We start from the raw sequence: 18572 nt of genomic DNA on the forward strand, positions 1-18572 counted from the left end.
CCTGACCTGCCTCCTGAGAAATCTGTATGCAGGTCAGGAAGAAATAGTTAGAACTGGACATGGAACAACAGACTGGTTCCAAATCATGAAAGGAGTACGTCAGGACTGTTTATTGTCACCCTGCTTATTTAACTCATATGTAGAGTATATCATGTGAAATGCTGGGGTGGATGAAGCACAAGCTGGAATCAAGATTGCCAGGAGAAATATCAATAACCTCAGATATGCAGATGGCACTGCCCTTATGGCAGAAAGCAAAGAAGAACTAAAGAGCCGACCACCACCTACACAACCATATTGAGAGATCACAGCTTTCAAGATGTTCTTTCGGTCACTGGCATATATAGGATGTATGATGGTATTGTGTGAATAGCTCTTGGCTGGAAGAGTCGGAAATAGTCTCTTTTCCGTACTAATAAACCACACCACTGTGGATTTTTGTTTCCTTACCTGTAAAGGGACAGAGTCAGAGGTGATGCCATTTCTACCATTCTTTTCAACTCTATGGCTGGTGTTTCTATAACCCTGACTATGTCACCAAATGGTGTCATTTGAGACTTAATAAACATTACTGTAGAAGTGTTTTCTGAGCATGTTGCTGTGGATTTGCAATGCCCTGCCCTTAGTGGGATGGGCTTCATCAAGAATTTTCCTAGGGCACCAAATTAAGTCTAATAATACTTAATAGCGAGGACTCTTACCTAATTGGGACAGTCATGCTCACTTAACTGAGATGCCTCTAGGTGATTGCGTGTTGTATCTACAGAACCAGAGGTGACGGGAGACTGGTGATGCTTTGGGCCTCTTCAAATAATTCTGTTAGTGCCAAGTCAGCAGAGCAGGGTAGAGAAAGCAAACTCTTCTCCAGAAGAGTCATCTTTCCTCTTTGGGAAGAATCAATTCTCCCAGGAGGATTAGCCATCAGTTCACCAGTAAAAATCAATTAGTAAGGGGCACTCTGACTTCCTCATTGATAGGCTGGTCTGGTATGTCGAGTGCTTGAGATAGGTATGTACCACAGCAGATAGTGTCTGCCAGAGAGAGTCTTATAATCTACATTACAAGACAAACCCACATAAAGATGGGAGGCAGGAGCTGAATCTGAGGCTGAGTTAAAGGGAAGGCTTGAAACATACACAAATAGGCACACACGCCTATTAGTCAAATGTTTTAAAAGGCATGAGATTATAGATTCTTCTTTACAATCTTCATAACCATAGCAGAAATGCTGAATTTAACGCCTGATTGTTTTTAACCATCAGTCTTCTGTGTCTTTAAATTGAATGATGTCTCTGTTTCTTTGGCTTAAGGTTTGTTGCCATTGTATCATAAAAATCTTGATTTTTTTTTCCAATATAGTTCATTTTAACCCCTCCACTTGGCCTATAAGACAATATTTTCCTTATAAATAGCAGTTAGGGAAATTTTATAATGTAGAACTTTTTCATTGTAAGACCTAAAAGAAAGCATGGTTACATTTTTCTCATGTGTTTGGACACACGGGCCTAGGAATTGTGAACTGATTTCCTGCTGTGGAGATTTTGACTTTCTTTGATATGTACTGATTCTATGTAATAGTGAACATGTCCTAGGACAATCTTGATACTCCCTGAGTGTTGAATCCACACATGACATTTGTTCCTAATCCAAATAATCCCAAATCACATGTCTCATATAATCACTGCAGTTGCCTATAGCAGACTCACACTCATGACTTTTTTCAGAGGGGTGGAGCCTCTAGATACTTCATTTAACAAAGTTAAAGGTGTAAGTTTAATTATTGCTTTTCAGCAGTTTACATTACATTTGGGCTCAGTAACATCGTTGAGATTTCTTCCACCCAAAGCAGGAATGCTCCATGCCCTTGATTTAACCTCCTCTGAACTAGGCGCTCACCTACACTGTTATTAGCAAAAGTAGTTTACAACTCAGTGCTTATGTAGGAACTTACTTCTCTCTACCTGTCTTGCTGAGACACTGAGGCTGGGGCAAGGGACAAGTGGAAGTTAAGCAAACTAACATGCTGAAGTCAGGTGGATTTCAACACCCCCAAAGACACCTGAGTGACTTTCTAGCAAGGACAAGCTTTTATTTAGGATGCTTCTTTCCTTTCCTTTGGTACCTTCTCACCCTCATGTCTGATCTGTACTGAGCAGTGAATTGACGTCTTTCACTACAATGGAACTCGATAATTTTGGATATATTAATAAAAATAAAATATTTACTATCTTTAAAGAATCTATGATTTTGATTTAAAAATTTTAATTATTTTGCCCTTGTTATAAAATCTTAAGTTTATGAGACAATGCATGTTTGTTTCACAGTAATTTAAAATACTTTATGTGACATTGGAAAGTTGTCTCTATTTGGAAAGCAGAGCAATTATGCCAGCAGACACCCAATCAATGACAAATGTTGTTTATTAGATAACTGCTAAGAATACATTTTGTAAATTAACCCGTATAATACTTTATCAGTATTCTGGTCTCTCTGATGATTGCTAAACATGCCAACAACTTCAACTGTTAAATAAATTGCTTCAGTCCAGAGTCGATATCTTTCTCTTTGTGGCTATATATTATTACATTATTTATTCTCCTAAATAAGGTCATCTTATGACCCACAGAATTCCTAGGAATCTCTAACTCACTTTGAAATTCAGATTTATTGGATTAATTCTTAAGGTCAAAGTTCTGCCACCACTTCACAGGCACAATAATTTCTTCAACTATAGGTTCAGGTTACACCTTAAACGCAGAAGAGTTCTACATTTATTTTTGGACTTTAAAAGAACCTGGATAGGAGCAAGGATTGTGGATGAGTTACTGAGGAAAGAAAAGTTTAGCGAGAGTCTGAAGGCTGGTCGAGGTTGCAGAAGTGCCTCAGCTAACTTATTTGTTTGTGATTCTCTTTAGACTTTAGTTTCATGAGTTTTACAGTGGGGGTGCTATACTGAGTCTCTCTAGCCATATGTGTGTGTTAGTCACTCAGTTGTGTCTGAATCTTTGTGACCCCATGGACTGTAGCCTGACAGGCTCCTCCATCCATGGAATTCTGCAGGCAAGAATACTAGAGTGGGTTGCCATTCCTTCTCAGGGGATCTTCCCAGGGGATCTTCCTGACCCAGGAATTAAACCCAGGTTTCCTGCATTGCAGGCAGATTCTTTACGTCTGAGCCGCCAGGGAAGCTCTGACCATATAATAGGATGTTAATTCCTTTCGCTTTCCATGTAGTTCTCTAAAGACTATAAAACTATGGCGATCTTCTGAACCCAACAACTGGTGATGTAAGAAGGTCATTTTCAGATTTATGAAATATCAAAAGTCTACCAAAGTCAAGCAGAGATACAAAAGTACTTTACCTTTAAAAAATCTAGCAAAGGTAAAAAAAAAAAACAAATCACATTTAAATAATTGTCTTTTTCATTAAAAAGAAATTTAATTTCTTTTCAAAATTAAGACAATGCGAGTAAATCTCCATATTTATTCTCTACTTTGGACTACATTGTGCCCCCAAACTCACATGTTGACTCCTAACACCCATTGTGACTGTGTTTGGAGATAGACTCTTAAGGAGGTAACTAAATTTAAATGAGGTCACAAAGTTGGGTCGCTAGTCTGCTAGAACTGAGGAATTTATAAGAGGAAGAAGTCTCTCTCTCTCTCTGCCTGTCTCCTTTTTCTCTCTCTCTGTCTCCATGCACACAGAGGAGGCCATGTAAGGATACAGCAAGAAGATGACCAGCTACAAACTAGAAAGAAACATCTCACCATAAACGGAAATCATTCAAACCTTGATCTTGGACTTTCTAGCCTCTAGAACTATCAGAAAATAAGTTTTTATAGCTCAAGACATGTAGTCTTTTTTTTATGGCAGCCCAAGCTAACTAAGACATTCTCCATGCTTATTAAAAGTACAGAGAAATGAATAAAATATGTCACAGAGGTCCACAGGAGTCCTCAAAATAGTTCTCTAGTGCTATTCTTTGCAAAGAATATCTGGAACTTGACTATCTGGAAATCATGGCATCTAACACTAAGAAAACCCCACTCTATTGGGTTGCAAAAGGGAAGGTCTGACCCTGGGATCACCCTAGTTAATATTCAGGCAATGTATACCACAGGCTTCCCAGGTGGCGCTAATGGTAAAGAACCTGCCTGTCAATGCAGGAGGAGACAAAAGAGACACGGATTTGATCCCTGGTGTCAAGAGGATCCCCTGGAGAAGGAGATGGCAACTCATTTCAGTATTCTTGCCCAGAGAATTCCACAGAAGAGAAGCCTGGCGAGCTACAGACCATCAGGTCACAAAAGAGTCAGACATAACTGACCGACTTAGCACAACACAATGTATACCACATGTGTAATTTTAAACTAAACAATGGCAAAGTCTATCTATTTACAGACACTCAAGATGATCTCTTAAGATTCATTCTGTCCAAGATAGAGAAGGGTACAGGTGTTCCCTCCAGGGTGGAGAATACCGTGGGGTATCCTGTGGGGCTGCAATACCATCACTACCGGCTTTCTCGGATTTGTAGGGGTTGTTCTGCCTTCTTTCAGAGTGAATGAGTATAGGGACAAGTAAAAAAAAAAAAAAATAATAATAATACATAAGTCAGAGATGAATCTTACTAGAATCTAAAGAATGTAATTGAGACACCATCCACAAGCACAGAGAAGCTTAAGTATAATTGACTTATCTATAGAGCTCATTCACAGGAAGTAAATGAAGTCCAGAGGAGGATTATTTGAGAGTTTCTTGTTGACCAGAGCTAAATTATTTGTTTTTAAGTGGCAAGAGAATGGGGGCTTCCCAGGTGGCTCAGTGGTAAAGAATCCACTTGCCAATGCAGGAGACGTGGGTTTGATCCCTGGGTTGAGAAGATCCCCTGGAGGGGGGCATGGCAATGAAGCCAGCTCTCTCCAATTTCACCATTCAATCTCTTACCCAGTCCACTACCCATAAGTCCTCTCTCTGTGGAGAATATGATTGGGCCTAAATAATGTATGCCACAGATTCCACAGGATAGCAAAATATATTATAATATCCAATAATGGGTGCATATTACTCGATGGAAAAACAACATGAAATATGAGATATTTATAAAAACACCAAAACCATTCCAAATTACTGGGTGTTATAGAGTAATTGTTTTTCTTCCTTTGTAAATTATCTGGGATGAGGACAAGTCAAATGATCTCCACATGTGTTCTAGAGAAATAAACAAACTTATTTACTTTCCTTGACTGGTTCTAATTTTGTTATCTCCTATAGAGGTGCATTATTTTTCTTTAATGATTTGGCTTTGTGGCCATTGTCAAAATCACTTGTAAACACTCTTACATAATGAAAAAGAATCAACCTTGAAATAAACTAAAACGGTTATTTTTCCTTGACTGAAAGTACTGCCTAAGCAAGAATTTTAATTTACTTTCAACTATCAAAGATATTGTTTTAATTGTAGCACAGAAGAGCAAAGTAACAACAAAAATCAACCTCTGAATTTCTAAGAGGATCATTAAGGTTGTTCCAAGTCTATATGTCTGAAATTATATAATACAGATTTTAATGTTATTTGAACTTCCCATTTAAAAAGCATTGGCCCTATAAGCAAAACCCACCACAGATAATGACTTTTAATTGTAGTTTTTCACATGGTTTGTAGTATGCATTCAAACCTCATGGTAAATGGATATCTGGGTTTTTATTTCCCAGGTAAGCTAGTAGCGAATTACACTTTTGAACAGTTCATAACTTAACATTTTTAATTTTGACATAGTATTCATGAAGAATTCCATTTGCTGCTGACAAGTAGCGTTGTGCTCTCCAATAGGTCTTGAGAATACATTTTGGTCAGCCAAGGGCATGCTTGTAAACTGTCTCACCTAACACCACAGACAGCCCTTTTCATTTACAGTAAAGATAAAGTGGCGAACTTACTGTAAAGGCTCAGCAGGGAGGTGGCTCACTCTGGAAATGGAACTGGATGATACTAAGAACAAGAATGTGTCATTGGTTTCAAGTTGTATTTCTCTTTCCTGGAGTAAGATCTTGCAAGAGAATAATAAAGAGGCACAAAATAAGGGCAAATAAAAATGATCTCATATGGAAGTTTAGGGGTCTTAAACAAGATCCTCCCATCTGTAGAGGTGACCATTCTAGACAGGTGAAACAGATCCTACTTTTTAAAAAACCAAACCTCTGGGGAAGAAATATCGTGAGTCACCATACTAATAAGTAATGGTTCTTGCTATGCGTTTCCTAAATCCCTTCCATAGTATTTCATTGCACATATTCTTTTCTTTAGTCATCCATGGAAATTAAGCCCCTGGTTAAAGGAGACCAACAGCGTCTGGTCATCATTTTTTAAACAAGAAATTTTCATAGGCTTATGATAGGTATTGTACATAAACATTTTCTTCTCTACAATGAATAATCTCACTTCCTTGTACTTCCTTTCTCTATAATGAATAACCTCACTTTCCTCATCTCCTCTGATTTCAAAATCCCATGTTCATTTGTGAGCTAGAAGAAGCAATAGGCAAAGGATTAAAAGTTAGTCCTCTAGTTACAGTCCTGCCACATATTATGCCTTTGGATGAAACACTTCAACCTTTCTGAGTTTCATCATTAATAAAGTGTTGGAAGTTTGGACAGATTTATCTCTGAGTCTAGCTCTAAAATCAAAGTCCTGATACTTCCCAGAAATCGAGCTAGTTTTTCCAGGTTAATTAGGGAATTTAGAACTGGACACAGCATGCTGATGTTAAATATGGAAGTTAGATCACCATATGACTTGCTTTATTATTATTTCTGAATCTTAGTCTCACAATAGTATTTGTAAGTTGTTGGGCTTCAGTGGTAAAAGAATCATGTGATTATTCATGTTAACCTCAAGACTTTTTCCTGCTAATTTTGTTCATCCTTATTAGCTTTGAAAATATGTTTAGCTTTGTTTTTAAGGGTATCAGCTGAAGATTTACCTAAATAACAATCATTTTGTTTGCTACTGATTATTCCTCCAACATATTATTTCATTATTATAACCTGGGAAACCATGGACTAGCTAACCTTTCCACCTGACAGTGCATCATTTGCTCCCTTAATTATATTTCTCACAAATCACTAAGGAAAATATTTAGCAGTATCAGAGCTGGTGCTGGTCCCAGACAACTGCCACCAGTATTGACTCTGATCCTCTGATAAGTTCTTTCTGCATAGTAACCATAAGTTGTGTGACTCATCCTGAACCTATGTTCCCAACTGACTTATCTTCCTCTCCCTGTTTATTTGATTATGTTTAGCGTGTATACATTCTATTGATATACTTCCTTTGACAGACAGAAAATCAGTCCAAGTTGATAGGATGAATCCTAGGAAACTGCTTAGGTAATATATGACAAAAAGAAACTTAGCATGGCAGGAACATGAAAAAATAAAAGCAACCCCAAAATCATAGCCCAATTGAACTCTATCATTTACTATATTAAATGTAAATGGGATAAGCGCTCCAGGTAAAAACAGAATTATCAGAATAGAAAATAATACAAACCCAACTGTATGCTGACAATATACAGCACACTTTAAATACAGAGTCATAAATAGTTTTAAAATAAAAAGATACAGAGAAAAAACCACCATCCAGACACTAATCAAAAGAAAGCTAGTTTGACTGTATTTATGTCAAAATAGGCTTCAAATAGGAAGTATTACCCAAGATAAAGAAGGATATTTTTAATTGAATTTGTAAAAAATACTAATATGGCAGTTTTGAATATAATACAGCTAATAACAAAGCTTCAAAGTAAATGAAACACAAATCAACAGAAACATTTAGGGAAATAGATAATCACAATCATCATGGGAAACTTTAACAGCCAACTGTCTGCAGTTGATAAAACAATAAATTTTTAAAAAGCCAATAGCAATATATAAGATTTGAATGGCACTGACAACAAGTTACCTAATAGACTTTTCTAGAACACCACATCTGACAGATGCAGAATATACATTCTCTTCAAGCATATGTGGAATATTAAACACAGAGACAATATGCGGTCTATTAAAGGCTTTCAATATACTTAAAAGGATTGAAACCAGAGTATTTTATCTCACCCCAACAGAATTATCTTAGAAATCAATAACAAAAAGATATCAATAAATTCCTCCAAATATTTGGATATTAGGAAATATTTCTAAATGATTCATCAGCCAAGGAAGAAGTCACAAGAAAATTTAGAAAATATTTTGAATGGAACAATAAAAACATACAACACATTGAAATTTGTAAGTTGCAGCTAAGAGTACTTAAAAGGAAGGTCATAGCTTTAAATACCTATATTAGAAAAATAAAAAAAATCTCTATAATTAATTATCTACTCTTTCACCTAAAATTACAGAAAAACAAATTAAGCCCCAAGTAAGCAGAAGAAAGGACATAATAAAGGTAAGAGCAGAAATCAATGAAATGAATCTCAAATAATAATAAAGTTAACATTTGGAAGAATTGAAAATTGGTTCTTTCAAAAAAATTTATACAATTGAAACCTCTATCAAAAATTAATCAAAAACAAAAGATAGGGAAAAAATACCAAAATTTAGAATGAAAGAAGGGCTAGCCTCATTGATCCTATAGACATTAGAAGAATAATAAGAAAAAACTATGAACAGCTCTGTGCCAACAATTTCAACAATATAGATAAAGTAGATAAATTCCTTGAAAATGTTATTTCCAAAATGGATACAAGAAGAAATATATAACCTGAATAAGAGTGTCTGTGTTATAGAAATTGAATTTGTAGCCCTACATTGGGAGCCAAGTGCTATAGGCTGATGGAAGGCGGGCAATGGGGATGTGGTTCTTCCCACTAATCTAAAATACAATCTGAGTCATAGGCCATGCACTGTAAAGCTGTTCAAGATCTCAGACATCATCTAGGTCAGCTCTCTAGTTTTACAGGTGGAGAAATTGACATCCAGAGAGGTTAAATATTTGCCCATGATCACCAAGCTAGTTAGTGGTAATCAAAATATCCATATTTCTAACACTATGTGAAATCATTATATGGGGATATCTCTCACAGTTACCCGCTGTTTTCAGAGTGCAAAAGTGAGTGGCCCATTGGTGCATACGTTCTTCAATCTCCCTCAATCCCTTTAAGACTTCATCTGATAGACACTGGAAGCAGCTTTAGAACAGAAGGGAAAGTGCGTAACTATGCCCAAGTCCATGAGGGCTGGCTCGTGACTGAGAAAGAGTTTTATGACAAGGAACTGCATTTCAGTGTCTTCCAGTCACTCCTCCATAGAGGTTTTAAGACCAGAGTGGGGAATGCAGTGCATCATTGAATTGAACCATGAGGTGAATACAACCATTCATTTGCATTGAGTTTAAACATAGTAATTTCATTGGGCTTAAAAAAAACCAACAATGTGAGGGTCATTTATATTTTCAAGATGTAAGCAAAATTTTACCCTCCAAAATATAACCTCATTGTTTTTACTCCTGTGTAATTTTAGGAAACCTAGAGACCATGTTTTTCTCCTAGATTTCTTTTGAAGACTGGGTCCACCATCTGATGATCTGTTTATATTTTAATGCTGACTTTCCTCATGGTAATAAACAGTGTCCACAGGGCTGTGTGGAGGGGAATAGTGAGTACTGGGAGCCTGGAATTACCCAAATCATTGACCCTGAAAAGGACTTCCTCTCTTATCCTTGCACCAGACATTCTGGACTATTATAGAACAAGATTTTCTGTTTCCAGAGTTTCCCTCGTCATTCACCTCGATGTGTTTTAGAGTCCTGCGAGAATTTCTGTCAGCACCAGTCAGTTTAGGAAGCCTCAGGAGGTCACACAGTCCATGGACGGCTCAGTAGGTGAGCTCCAGAGAACTGCAAAGTCTGCTGATTCTTTTTCCTCCAAATCTTTTGACCTGACTTCCAGGCCCTCTGACTGAGAAGTGTAGGCCAGGTAGGATTCCCCAAGACTGCTGAAAATACAGAGAACTCAGCAGGGGAGGTGGGGAGTAACACTGTGAATTTGTGTATGTACATGAAAGGCATCATTTCTGGAACGTTTCCAGGATATATTAATTGGGCAACAGCTAGTCAGCTTTTTGGGAAAATGAATCAAAGTTGAATGCCTTCCATTGTACATTATAATAAATAATAAATAAGCCTTCCTTTAGGATGCTAATACTAGCCTTTCTTTCTAGTTCTTGTTTTTTAATAAAAATAAATACATTCATATTTTCCCTAATTTTCTTCTTTTCTTATCATGGCAAGATTTATGATGTATTTTGAAATTTGGTTTTGAATGTCTGTTTTAATTATATATGAACCACCATAAGTGCCCTGGTTCCAATGTGTTAAGAGACTTTAGCGATCTTGTCTAATATGAATCTAGACATCTATGTAGGACTTGATGACAAGGGGGACTCCTGAGAATAGTCATTGGATTGATTCCATAGCATCGCTGTGACAGTGTAGAAGCACCATGGGGCATTTTCAGAAGCAGCATGGAGGCTATAAGCCAGAACAAAGTGCACTGGCATAAATCCTCAGTAAATATTTATTAAGATCAATGGCTACATACAATGTGCTGATGGTAGCCTTTTGCTCTCAGTTATAATTAAGATGAATTACATTATTGATGTATTAGGACCTCCTCCTTGCCTTTAAAGCACAGGACAGGACTTTTTTTCTCCAAGACAACTTACATATCTTTCTAGTTACCAGACACTGCACCAGTGCTTGCTCATAATGCTTGCTTATTCTTTTAACCTATAGCCAGTCTGTAGTGGTTTGGTGACAATGATGTGACCCACAGAGAAGTCTTGGTTAAGTGCCAGAATCAGATAGCTGTGAATCATTTGACCTCTACTCATGTGGACAGTTTGAAGGCACTAATAGTTCATAATCACATTCAACAGCTCTCAGTGAGTAATAGCTAGCAATGGTAAAAAGCGGTGCCTCTTAGAGAGGATTCCTTGAAGATCAGGGGGAAGAAGGAGGACCCAGAGGACCCTCAAGACTAGTTGTTTAGAGAAGGCAAGATTCTTCTTGGCCAGAGGTAAAGGAATAATCTTCTTCTCCCTTATATATGTTTTCAAAAATTGGTGGTTGCAAGACTTTATCTGAACCTTCATTGTCTTAGATATTCTTGAATACTATTTTGGTTACATTTTCCAGAATACCCTCTTCCCTCAAAGTGGTTTCCTTCAAAGGAAAGAATAAGATTTGGGGTTTTAACTTACACCTTGGAAGTAAAGAATATTTAACTGAAAGCATCTTTTAGGAAAAGAACATAAGACATATTGAATAATTCAATAAAGCAAATGAAATGATTTTTCTCCATTTCTGCAACAAAAAAGAAGAGAGAATTTATATTGTCATATTTTTTACAGTCTTCAACAGTCATAAATTCTTTGATAAGTACTGTGTGCTTCATGCTGTGAGGTCGCTTCAGTTATGTCTGACTCTTTGCGACCCCATGGACTGTAGCCTACCAGGCTCCTCTGTCCATGGGATTTCCAAGGCAAGAATACTGGAGTGGGTTGCCATTTTCTACTCCAAGGGATCTTCCCGACCCAGGGATCAAACCCATGTCTCCTGTGTCTCCTGTGGATTCTTTACCACTGAGTTTATGATCTGAAGTACTAAATCCATTCTGCTGAAGTCAAATCAGTTGTCAAAAGGAAACATCTTTCATCCCTAAAAACCTGGTCTGGAGTGGTGAACCTCAAATTCTGGGTCTAGATCACTGCTGCTGCTGCTAAGTCGCTTCAGTTGTGTCCAACTCTGTGCGGCCCCATAGACGGCAGTCCACCAGGCTCCCCCGTCCCTGGGATTCTCCAGGCAAGAACACTGGAGTGGGTTGCCATTTCCTTCGCCAATGCAGGAAAGTGGAAAGTGAAAATTGAAAGTGACATCGCTCAGTCCTGTCCGACTCTTAGCGACCCCATGGACTGCAGCCCACCAGGCTCCTCTGTCCATGGGGCTCCTCTGTCCTCTCCTCTCCAGGCAAGAGTACTGGAGTGGGGTGCCATTGCCTTCTCCTAGTGATCCATTATAATCTTTGTTCATGGATCATGCATGATTCAAATTCTATTACAATCCCATCTAAAGCATTCAACTTTTAAATAAATATTACAGACTGAGAAACAGACCCAGACTTCTTTTTATAGGTTTGTCATCAAAATTGTTGCCATTCAACTACTAGTTCTAGGCACAGAAAACATCTGTGGATTTTATTTGTTGACTAGTTGGTTTTATTTACCAAAATAGTAACCTCCTGCCCAAACATAAATTGAGAGCTTCTGGTCAGCAAACTGAGGTTATTTAACTTGAAAATCTACTCTGTTTTTGTCTTTCCATAAGTTAACGACTCCTTTCAAGTTGCTCTAGCCAATTATTTCCCATTTCCTCACTTTGAGCTCAGAAATAATAAAAGAGTGGTTACTACGTGTTTTGTTTATAAGTTTGATCTAACAACAACTGCCTTTTTTTTTTTTGTAATAATTTTTTTTCCTTTATTTTAATTTACAATACTGTATTGGTTTTGCCATACATTGACATGAATCAACCACGGGTGTACATGCATTCCCAAACATGAACCTCCCACCCACCTCCCTCCCCATAACGTCTCTCTGGGTCATCACTGTGCACCAGCCCCAAGCATGCTGTATCCTGCGTCAGACATAGACTGGCGATTCGATTCTTACATGATAGTTTACGTGTTACAATGCCATTCTCCCAAATCATCCCACCCTCCCCCTCTCCCTCTGAGTCCAAAAGTCTGTTATACACATCTGTGTCTTTTTTGCTGTCTTGCATACAGGGTCGTCATTGCCATCTTTCTAAATTCCATATATATGTGTTAGTATACTGTATTGGTGTTTTTCTTTCTGGCTTACTTCACTCTGTATAATCGGCTCCAGTTTCATCCATCTCATTAGAACTGATTCAAATGTATTCTTTTTAACAGCTGAGTAATACTCCATTGTGTATATGTACCACAGCTTTCCTATCCACTCATCTGCTGATGGACATCTAAAAAATATGGAATGCTTCACGAATTTGCGTGTCATCCTTGCACAGGGGCCATGCTAATCTTCTCTGTATCGTTCCAATTTTAGTATATGTGCTGCCGAAGCGAGCACAACAACTGCCTTTTCAGTAAACAAACACTAACCTCAATGAAGTTTTCACATTTCCTTTGTTAAAGTATTTCAACATAAGGGACAAGAATGTCCACAAAGGATTTTTCCAGAAATTTGATAAGTCATCTGTGGCTCCATCTTTTTAGTCTTGGATTAAAATATTGAATGCCCCTTGACCATAGGCATAACCATAAGGAACTCAGTTCTGTGTATCTCATCAGACTGGCAACGAAGCTCTGGTCATGTCTGAAAGATGGCCTGATTACTGTTCAGTAATATTCTTTGCTTTTCTTCGACTACTCTTGGAACACTGAAAATGGTATATCTTTCGAATACACTACATGTTTTTCAAAGACAACCATTTATAAAGAACACATTCTTTTAAAGTTTTTTCTTAGGGAAGTTCCTTAAATAGTTTTCATATTGCACTGACAAACTGATATAGAGTATATTTGCATGTTTAGTAGTACAATGAGTCTTATCATCCTGTGTTGATTCTTTGAATGTTAATCTTTTGTTCTAGCCCCAGGAGATGCTGAATTATAAAAGAAATGTCATCAAGAATCAATGACACTGAAGCTTGGAAGGAGCAGTTGGAAAGAGCTATATGTGCCTTATAATATACAGAACCAAAATTGTGTGACCTGGGTTTCTAAAGAATGCAACAAATTCTTTGTCTAATTCTTTTCTGTAAACAGAGAAAAGGATGATCAGCTGGGCAATGGCTTATTCCACATTCACACAGCTGTGTCATTTCCTGTCAGTTAAAGGGTGAGGGCTAAGTCCACACAGCAGCAGTAAATCGTATTAGCAGTCAGCATTAATGAGGAAAAGCAGGACCAAATTCTGCAACCTGGGCCAGAGTACCCTTACCAAACAGCCTACACAGCTTATTGCAATGCCCTTGATGGAACAATCAGCCATAATTTTGAAATAAAAGATTCTTCTCCAAGAGGACAAATTCTTCCCCAACAAGTTCAATCCATTGACTTTTTATCAACCTTCTTTCTTCAATTCTTCTTCCTCCAATAATAATAATAATAATAATAATAATAGCCTCCTATTTGGCTGATGTTACATAAGACTAGCTGAGTGACCATCTCCAAAAAGGGACTGCTGTGAAAGTGGCACCCTTCAGTACACAGCAGGTCACAATTTTTACACCCTGCTATTATTTTATATTAAACTTCATGTATTTGAAACCACTTCATATCCACCATCGTTCAAAATTTTCAAACAGAATGCCTATGACCCATACTCATATTTTCTGACAAAATGTCTCTGAAGACATCTTGAACGTTTTCTTGTTCTTAAGTCATCTCTTGACTCTGTTGACTGTAAGAGACCTGGGCTTCCTCCTCAGGACACACTTGCTCCTTCAAACCCTCCTTCTGGCATTTTAGGAAAGGCAGGCAACCACGAATAAACAATTAGGATGATGCCTTTATATTCCACTGTGAGCTCAGATCTCCATAAATACACTGGACCTGAACAGGGAGGCAGAGGGGTTGCCTGATGTGTTTCTAAAGAAGAATGTTCAAAAGTAGAGAGCACATGAGTTTCTTAGCAGCCTTCTTGCAGGACTTAAAGGAGGCAGATAATATCATCACCTTGTAGGGATGAAACTAAGGGAAAAAATTCAGTGTTTGCTCAAGGTCAGACAGTTCATTCGTTTAGCCGGGGCTAAAAGCCAGTGTCCTGACTTGTAGTCCAGTGCTCATAGAAAGAATACAGAGCTATTGTTGTTTATCAGGTCTACGCCATCCCTAGATGGCTATTCTCTCTCAATTAGCCCTCTCTCCAGGCCTGGAATCAACCCTTTTTGTGTTAGATGGGATGTAGTATGAGAGGGGCTGCTTCTGTGTAATATGTAAAGAGCTCACCAGAGAGCAAAGAATTCTTAAGTTCAAAATTCTTAACTGAATTTTGAATTCAGTTTGAATTTGAGGGCAACTGAATGCTGAATGTACATGATGTATTGAATATTAACCGATCCATATTGAAACGTTTGCCATTTTTTCTCTTCTCTTGAACTTAGGGGTTAATTAGAGAAAGGAGAGAGTAATAGGAAACAAGAAGAATAACAAAAGATAGGACATTAGGTAATGCATGATTCCCTAGATAGGGAATGTCTTCCAAATGAGTGCTTTCCTTAGGAAAAACCTTTCACTGCAGTCTAAAATTTTAGTCTTTCCTAGGACTTTAGGTGGCGCTAGTGGTAAAGAACCCGCCTGTCGATGCAAGAAACATAATGAGATGTAGGTTCAATCCCTGGGTCAGGAAGATCCCCTGGAAGAGGGCATGGCCACCCACTCCAGTATTCTTGCCTGGGAAATCCCAGGGACAGAGGAGCCTGACAGGCTGCAGTCCATAGGGTCGCCGAGTCGGACACGACTGAAGTGACTTACCACACGAAGGACTTTAGGTTTCATTTAGATCTGAAAATCTCATGGAAGATAAACAGTTTCATCAAAGTTTCATAGTTAGTGGAAGGAGAGGTGAAAATTTAGAACTGGAGCCATTCCTTCGTTCATTCAAATAATCAAGTCATTACCCTGCTTCACACTGTCCTGTGTCTATCTGTTTCGCTTAGGATGAAATCCAAATTTTATGATCCTATCTATTTTCTTCCTCCTTCAATGGGCCCACTGACTCCAGCCTTCCTTCTGTTCCTTCCACCTGCTGAGTTCTTTCCCTGGATGTAACTTTTCCACTGTCTGTCCCCTTGTTTTCAAATGGACCCTCTCATGGCTGATTCGTTCTCACCATTGACGACTTAAGCTCGTTAGAGAGGTGATGCCAGGCCTCTGGGTTTGATCCCCACCTTCCTATGCTTCGTCACACCATCCTGTTTGGTCTTCACAGAGCTTAGTGCAGTCATTCTTATCTGTGCACTCGCTTACTTCTTTATCGTTTATCTTTTGTCTGGCATATGTATGTGTAAGAGCAGCAGGCAGGCTGGCTTGTTTACTTTTCTATCTACAGTCCCTAGAACAGTATCTGGCATATTGTTACTGTTGTTTACGTGCTAAGTCCTGTTCGACCCTTTTTGCTACCCCATGGACTGCAGCGCGCCAGGATCCTCTGTCTATGGGATTTCCCAGGCAAGAATAGTGAAATGGGTTGGGTTGCTATTTCCTTCTCCAGAGGATCTTCCTGACCCAGGGACTGAACCCATGTCTCCTGCATTGGCAGGTAGATTCCACTGAGCCACCAGGGAAGCTCATCTGGCATACAGCAGGTGCTTAATAAATATCTGTTGAACTAAATGCTAAGTGAATTTTTAAAAAATATTGAGTATCTACTACACACTGAATAATAGAGACTCAAAGTTAAGGCAAGGAAAGAAAGCTTACCCTAAAGAAATTTGAAGCCTGTTGACTTCAGGCAGTTGGGTTTCTACTCAATTACACAGCCGCTAAATTTCACTCAGCAACTCGCAGATTCCTAGAAATTCAGGTCACCTGATTTCCAAAATTGGTCTCTGATTTCAGATTATTCATTAAATTGATTAGGTCTCTCATTTTGCCTGGGCCAGATCCTATTTATGGCTGTTGTTCTGACCATCAATGGTACCTCCTTTTGCTCTCAAAATTGTCCCAACATAAATGATGTATTACATGGTCATCTCACTGTCAGCCAAGTACTAATAATTCATAACTTATTGTTAGTTAGAGAAGTTTAACTACATGAACTTCATCAGTTCAGAAATGTGAAAGGTCAAATCATATCTCCAGAAAGAAGCAACTTCCTAAGTTAAAACTCTGAGAAAAAAAGGTGAGGTGTGAATCTATTCTCTTATCATCAATTAGTCAGTCCATTAACAAGGCCAGAATTTCCCAATATATGTTCAACAATTCTGAGAAGTGCAACTAAGAGTTACATGTGACAAATAAAGTAAGGTCAAAGATTCTTTATTGTACCAGTAACTACCCTGCAAACTTCACTCGCATTTCCTCATCGTTACTATTGGGATTTTACAGATGATGAAATTAAGGCTTTGAGAGATTAAGTAACTCATCCAAGGTCACACAGATACACTTCTTTATGTTTTCCTGCTCCCAATCACTATGTTCATTATTTCCCAAACAAGTAAATATTTTGATAATTTTGGGGGATGCTGGGTTAAACTCTGTTAGGCAGGCTACTTTTCTACAGAGCCTCTTACTGTTGTAATATATCAAAGGGCATGGTATATCTTCAAGGAGTGATACAGGCATACTGTCTCCATCACTCACTGGGACATAAGACCCTTTTTGTGAGGACCCTTTCTGCAGAGCAGACTTTGGCTAGTACTGCTTTAGGAACCTGAGCAGGGCCAGCAATCCCTTTTTCCGTAGGTCAGTTCTCTGTGTATATGAACACAGCCTTACACACCGAGTCTGAGTTAGTCATCCTTTGGGGAGCTCCAGTTTTCTTTGCCCTGAAAGGAAGAAGAGACAATCCTTAGATCCCTAAGGCTTCATGATCCTAGGGTTGATACTTACATCTGTGCTTTTAACCATCTTTCATTGTGCCTTTTCACTCCCCATACTGAACTTTCTGGTTTTTCACCTTATCCTCTCATTTACAAATCTAGAAATGTCCATCGGGAAACCTATACTTTTTTTTTGGCTAATGTCCGTAGTACAATTTAATAGCTAAAACCTCTGCAAATTTTGTCCGTTGTAACAACATGGATGGACTTGGAGGACACTGTACTAAGTGAAGTAAGTCAGAGAGAAAGACAAATGTTGTATGATATCACTTATATATGAAACCTAAAAAATAAACTGGTGAATATAACAAAAAGAAACAGACTCAAAGATATAGAGAACAAACTAGTGGTTACCAGCGGGAAGAGGGAATTGGGAGGAGCAAGATAGGGTTAGAGCATTAAGAGATACCAGCAACTATGTATAAACTGAATAAGCTACAAGAATACATTGTACAGCACAGGGAAGATAGTCAATATTTCATAATAACTATAAATGGTGCGTAATCTTCAAAAATTGTGAATCTTTATGTTGTACACCTGAAATTTATATGATATTCTAAATCAGCTATACCTCAATTAAAAAATTGTAAAAATAGGTGAAACCTCTGATCACTTGGAGCACAGGAAATGATGAGTAAAGAAGGACTTTTAGAGGGAAGAGAGAACAAATATATGGCTATTTTTAGTCCTCTCTGAGACTTTCAGGTGGGGGTGGGGGTGGATGTTGAGGCAGTGAAAGGGAGTGGTGGGTTGTACCTGCATTTTTCAGCTAAGCATATATGCATTTTCCGGGTCAGCCAAGGGTGCTTTGATTTTAGGGAAGGGAAGACTGCTTATAAAGGAATTAAAGCGCAGGGTCAGAATCCCTCCTATCCCCTCTTCTCACTGAAACAGGGGCAACCGCTAACCTTGCATGCTTAGGTCCCT

General features: G+C 38.3%; 1 non-coding gene across 1 annotated transcript; it reads right to left on the reverse strand.

The window, feature by feature from the left end:
* Nucleotides 1–13061: 13061 nt before the first annotated feature.
* On the reverse strand, nucleotides 13062–13168 carry LOC138077356 (U6 spliceosomal RNA). The gene has a single exon (XR_011144793.1). It is a non-coding gene; the product is annotated as a U6 spliceosomal RNA (small nuclear RNA).
* Nucleotides 13169–18572: the final 5404 nt, after the last annotated feature.

The sequence above is a fragment of the Capricornis sumatraensis genome, chromosome 3 (assembly GCF_032405125.1).
Source record: "Capricornis sumatraensis isolate serow.1 chromosome 3, serow.2, whole genome shotgun sequence".
NCBI classification, from domain to species: domain Eukaryota; kingdom Metazoa; phylum Chordata; class Mammalia; order Artiodactyla; family Bovidae; genus Capricornis; species Capricornis sumatraensis.